This window comes from Gavialis gangeticus, unplaced genomic scaffold (genome assembly GCF_001723915.1).
Source record: "Gavialis gangeticus isolate Ggan-Ray unplaced genomic scaffold, GavGan_comp1, whole genome shotgun sequence".
Lineage (NCBI taxonomy): Eukaryota > Metazoa > Chordata > Crocodylia > Gavialidae > Gavialis > Gavialis gangeticus.
This window is the reverse complement of record NW_017729030.1, coordinates 58369905-58376084: the sequence shown is the minus strand read 5'-3', so window position 1 is coordinate 58376084 and position 6180 is coordinate 58369905.

The window sequence follows — 6180 nt, the reverse complement described above, 5'->3', positions numbered from 1 at the left end:
CTTCTTAAATGGAAGTGAATAATTAACCCAGCTGCAGGGACCTTAAACCTGAAGACCCTTTGTTTACACACAGTGACACAAATGGAAGGATTAAGTAGTGAGATAAGAGTTTCTGTTGTTATATTTTATCCAGCTTTTATGACTAGAATCCAGTGCAGAAAGAAAAGGCAATTTCCCTTACTCTCCTTATGGAAAATAGAAATATGTTGCATACTGAAATAGGGTTAGTATGGGACATGGCATGGTATATTGTCTTGTGTGTAAGGCACTGATTTCTCTACAGTTACCTGATGCTACTAAACAGATGTTGCACAGGATCTTTTTTAGTAACTTGTAAAAGTTGGTTGTAAAAGCTGCTGGATCCATAGTCTTTCAGACTGACATCCTTTAAGTTCCCATGAGAAAAAACATGACAAAACCAGTGGCAGCAACACAAATCTTCTTACATTGCATCACTAGCCTGCCCCAGTGCCAGTTCTGGATGGGTGATCTCTGGAAGTAAAAATGGTTTATTAAGCCCTTGTTTCTAGCTTGACATTGTCAACACAGAAGCAATTTTTGGAGGTCACCAATTCCTTGTTCCGGATACTCCGCAGTCGTCAGACAGCAGTGGTTTTCATTCACTACCACTGTGGATTAGAGTCAAACCACTAACCAGCAGGTTAAATGTTCCATATTTAGTACAATACCCTAGAACAATTTGTTCCATTGCATGGCCTGTAAATCTGTGGAATGAAGAACTAGACTGACATCTACAAATGTTAAAGGGGATATGGAACATAGCAAATGCTTCAGGTACCACTCAATGTTTTTATATGAAAAAGATTTTAGGTAGACAGTAGGGCTGTGCGAGGCTTCAGACAGAGCTTCAGATCTGGAGAAACTTCAGACACTTCAGGGTCTGAAGCAGTACATCTGGGTCAAAGCGTTGGCCTTGTTAGGCTTCCCAAAGCACTTCGGAAGCTCTGAACTGCTTTGGAGCTGCCTTGGAGATCCAGCCATAGGGTATAATGTGGAAACAATAAAATATCTATAACTTTGTTGCTTATTGTCTGATCTAGATGAAACTTGCAGAGATGGTAGCCTCTGCTGAGAGCATGAAACCTGCCTGAACACATGCAGTGTCACCCATGGCATGAGTTTTGCTTGTCCACAGCTTGAGGTGCAGTTCCCCCCAAAGCCCTGCACCTATCTCCTTGAAACTTGGCAGGCTTTGTGGCCTCAGTAAGAGCTACCACCCCTGCAGTTTTGACCCCCCTATGTGGTAAGACACAGCCGTGACATGAGTTTGGCTTTCAAGAATTTGAGGTACAGTTCCCCCAAAACCCCTACACCAATCTTTTTGAAACTTGGCAGGCTTCATGCTCTCAGCAGAGGCTACCATCTCTGCAGGTTTCAACCAGATCAGACAAAAACCAACAAAGTTATAGATATTTCATTGATTCCTCCTTATACCCTATGGCTGGATCTCCAAGGCAGCTTTGAAGCTTTGGAGCCACTTTGGCTGGATCGAGGCGGAAACCTGGTCCAGAGCTCTGGTTCGGATCACAGCCATCTGAAGCGGCTGGATCTGAATCTGGATCGGATCACTGCCAACTCGCACAGGCCTAGTAGACAGCATGTCCAAGTGAATAACAGACCAGGCTGATCATAAGAGCACTGTGTTCTCTTCTGTTGGCTGTGGGCAAGTTGTTTCACATGTCTGTGCCTTGGATTCCTAGTGGAAAAAAATTATACAGGCTTTCTTTGTAAATCCACCTATAAAAAACACTGTGGAGAAATCACGTCTTAGTATGATGACATAACCCTAGCTGAGCAACTCATCAATGGATATTTACCAGGCTGCTCTGTTTCCTCTCCTACATTTTAGACAAGTATGCCCATAAGGTCCTCTTGGTTTCTGAGTAGGCTGCAACTTTGTCTTTTCCCTTCAACTTTTTTGGCTGCTGCCAGGACACAGTCTCTGTCTGTCTGTTATACTTACAGGGCAGCTACAGACATTACACATGAACTGGTGTAAGTGATCAGAAATTGTTTTGAACCCATAACTGTACAGAAGTTTGGCACACATAGACCTATATAAAAATGGCAGAACCAGGTCTAAGATAGACCTGGTCTGATGTGCACCCAAATCCAATCAATTCAGGTTAGACTAATGAATTGAACTTCTGTACCAAATCCCCTATCAATTCAAGTTATATTACCATTCTCTCACATACCAGTTTCCTTTGTGACCCCCTGCAAGACCCACCTTGCAGGGAGATGAACTAGCACTTGGCTTCTGCTTGGATGCTTTGCCTGAGTGCCAAGTGGGCCCCATCCCTGAGCTCTCCCAGAGCTGAGCCAACACAGAACCTCTTCCCAGCTTGGTCTCTTGCCTCCATTCACCTGTCAGCGGCAGGCAGGCACTGTGAGGAGAAAAGGGTAGGAGGCATCTGTGACCCTTGCATGAGCCCTGGGATCTGGGCACCCATGTGCCCAGGCCATGTCCCCATACCCTGTCATGAACCACCCCATGATGTACACACACATCCGACACTGAGCCCAGGAGAACCTCCATGCTTAGGCATAGGCCCATGAAACCCAACCCTGGCTCCTGCATACCCAGCCAAGGAACCTCACACTGATGTGCTTAGGCACAGCCCCTGGAGCCTGACTGGCTACCATACACCACATCTCAGAGGCCAGAGATAGTGGCATGAACCCTCCCCAAGCAGGAACTGGCGCGGGCAGCTCGCCTCTGGTGGCTTGGGGTGGTAGAGGCCATAATATCTGGACTATACCTGCATGCAGGTAACCTTGTCACCTCCATTGCTTGACCACTGCCAACAGGTACCCAGTCCACGAGCACCTATGGTGCTGCAAAGGTTTTTAGCCCACAGCTACGGAGTCCTGGAGTACTAGGGAGGTGACTAGGTCACGTGCTTGCCCATGCATGGCAGTCAATCAGGGGTAGCCCAATTACTCAGCTCTTCCTGGCAGTCTGGCAGACTGGGGAAGCCATGGGGCACACTGGGAGGTATGTTTAGGTATCCCCAACCTGCAGGCCTCGGCCAGTGCAGGAAGCCTGCATGCTTCCTGTACCAAAGGGTGAATGCGTATACTGTTTGCTACCAATCTAACCTGGGCTACTTATAGAAAACCATGTAACTTTTGTTCTATGGGAAGCACCCTGCTGACCCATAGTACAGCCAGAGCTAAGCAGGGCCCATGGTGGTAGGGGGCTAGCAAAGTTCAGCTGTGGGGAGGCAGCTGAGAGGAGCCAAGGAGGGTCTTGCCCCACCCCAGCTTCTCCTTGGCTCAGTCCCCCAGGAAGAGAGGAGAGGGGGAGGCAGGGTCACCCACATCCCAGGCAGGCCCCCCCTTGCTGGGGACCAGAGCGGTACTGGTGGTGGGCCCACTGCACATGTGTGCAGTTTAAAAGGGCCCGCCAACAGCAAAAAAGGCACAGTCAGGCCCAGGGAGTGGTGCAAGATGCACAGGTTCAAGCCTGTTGTGCCCCCACACCCTGAAGTCCCTAGTGACCCCCAGCAGCTGTGGAGCACCCTACCAACTCCCAGCACAGCTGGAGGTAAGTGGGGCCCATGGTGATAGGGGACTAGCACAGTTAAGTTGTGGGGAAGCAGCTGAGAGGAGCTGAGGAGGGTATCACCCCACCTCAGCTACTACTTGGCCCAGCCCTGCAGGGAGCCATGTGACCGGAGTCTCATGAACAGGACGCACAAACTTGTGCACTTCTGGGCCTGGCACATGAGTTTAGCATGGAAGTTCGTGTAGGAGGGTGAGTGGGAGGGCCTGCAGCCCTGCCAGTGAACCCTAGGGAAAGTAGTTCCATCAGTAGCTGGGCTACCAGAAGCATGATGCAGATGGGCACACACCACACACTGAGGGTTCCCTCAGAGTCTGTGGCTTCCCCCTCTGGCACCTCAGAGGCCTCCACCCAGCTGAAACCCATGGTTCTGGGCTCCATGCAGATGGAGCCTCTGGCTCTCGGCTGTGGGGGCTGCCTGGCACATTTCCAGGCACATGGGACCAGGAGAAGGGCCACCTCCCCTTGCGAGGTTTGCTCTACTTTGCAGTCCCTGGGGTGCCAGATAGAGGAGCTTCAGGCCACAGTCCAGAGACTGTGTGCCATCAGGGATGGTGAGCAGGAGATAGACTCTTAATGCCAGGCCCTTCACTCCCTGGAGGTGGAGGGTAGACCAAGGTCACCTTCCAGGACAAGGGAAAACTCAGGGATTTCCCACACTGTCAAGCCAGGGGTTTGAACCAAAGTGGTCAGCTGCTGCAAGGCCCGCTGCACCAAGGTCCCCGCCCCTCTGGAGCTTTGCAACAGGTATGAATGAACCTCTTGCAGCCTCAGTAAAACCTTCAGAATTGCCAGCTCCTGTAGGCAATGCAGGCTCATCTTCAGCTACCATCTCACTCTTCCTAAGGCCACTTGTAGAGTGGTCGTCGTAGGAGACTCCCTCCTGAGGGGGACTGAGGGTGCAATCTGCTGCCCTGACCCTTTATCCCAGGAGGTCTGCTGCTTCCCGGGAGCCTGTATCTGGGATGTGACCAAGAGGATTCCAAAGCTCATCCAGACCACTGACCACTACCCTATGTTCCTTATCTACGTGGACATGAATGACACAGCTCAGAGCAATCCCAGCTGGGTCATGAGGTGCTACAGGGCTCTGGGAATGGGGCTTAAGGGGTTGGGGACTCAGGTGGTGTTTTCCTCGACCTTCCTGGTTTGGGGCTATGGGCTGAGGAGGGAGAGAAGGATTGAGATAGTCAACCGGAGACTGTGGCACTGGTGTCATTATAAAGGCTTTGGCTTCCATGATCATAGTCTGCTCTTTGGTGAAAGAGGTAGTGGTCTAATGGGAAGAGATGGCCTCCACCTCACTCCACTGGGGAGGAGGCTTTTCTCAGCCAGAATGGCTGACCTGGTCGACTGGGATTTAAACTAAGCCTGCCAGGGGATGGGTGGATAACTGCCAATGCTAGTCCACTAGGCAACTACTGCATAACCATCAGGTTAGGGCACCCAAGGGAATCCACACCTACCCCAGCCCTGGAACGGTGTCTGCTTGGGAGTGCAAGGAAGCCTAGGGCTTCCAATGGAACACTTACGTGTCTATACATCAATGCCAGGAGCTTGGGAAACAAACAGGAAGAACTGGTCCTCCTGCTAAGAAAGAATGACTATGATCTCATAAGGATAACAGAGACCTGGTGGGACTCCACCTATGACTGGGCCACAGGTATAGATGGCTATACCCTGTTCAGGAGAGATTGTGCAGACAAAAGGAGTGTGTAGGGGGGTAGTTCCCCATGTCAAGGAAAGATACACATCCCTGAAAATTGACATTGGCACCCAGGGAGGATAACTGGAGTCCCTCTGGGTTAAAATACATGGGGAACATGGCACAGGGGGCATCATGGTAGGAGTCTACTACAAACCTCCTAACCAGAAAAGTGCTAGACCAGGAATTCACCAGGGAACTGGCTGAGGCTGAACACTTTTGGTGCATGGTTGTCATGGGAGACTTTAACTGCCTAGACATCTCATGGGAAGAGCACTTGGTCAAATCTGATCAGTTGCAAAACTTCCTCACATGCATGGATGAGCTCTACTTGACTCAGGAACTCTATGGGCTGACAAGAGGTAAAGCATTGCTGGACCTGATACTGGCCAAAGGGGATGATCTAGTCAGTGACCTAAGAATCACTGGAAAGCTGGGTGATAGTGACCATGAGCTGATCACCTTTACTATCCATCACAAAGCTGGCAAGTCAGTCAGCAATATGGAAGTCCTTAACTTTAGGAAAGCTGACTGACAAGCATAGGAGACTCATTGTCGAGGCCCTAAGGAACCATGACTCAACAGGAAAGTAATCCAAGAGGAGTGGTTGCTCCTCAAGGGAGTGATCCTGACAGCACAAGGGTTGTCCATCCCATCTTGGAGGAAGGGCAGCAAAAGGGCACAGCAACCCCCTTGGCTCAGCAGGGAACTTGAGGACCTCCTGCGCCTAAAAAGAGAGACTTATAAAGGATGGAAGTATGGTATTACCACCAAGCAGTTGTACTAAGGTCCATACCTACAGGGAGCAGATCAGGAAAGCCAAGGCTGCAACCGAGCTCCATCTGGCTTCACATATCAAGGACAACAAAAAGTCCTTTTTCAGATA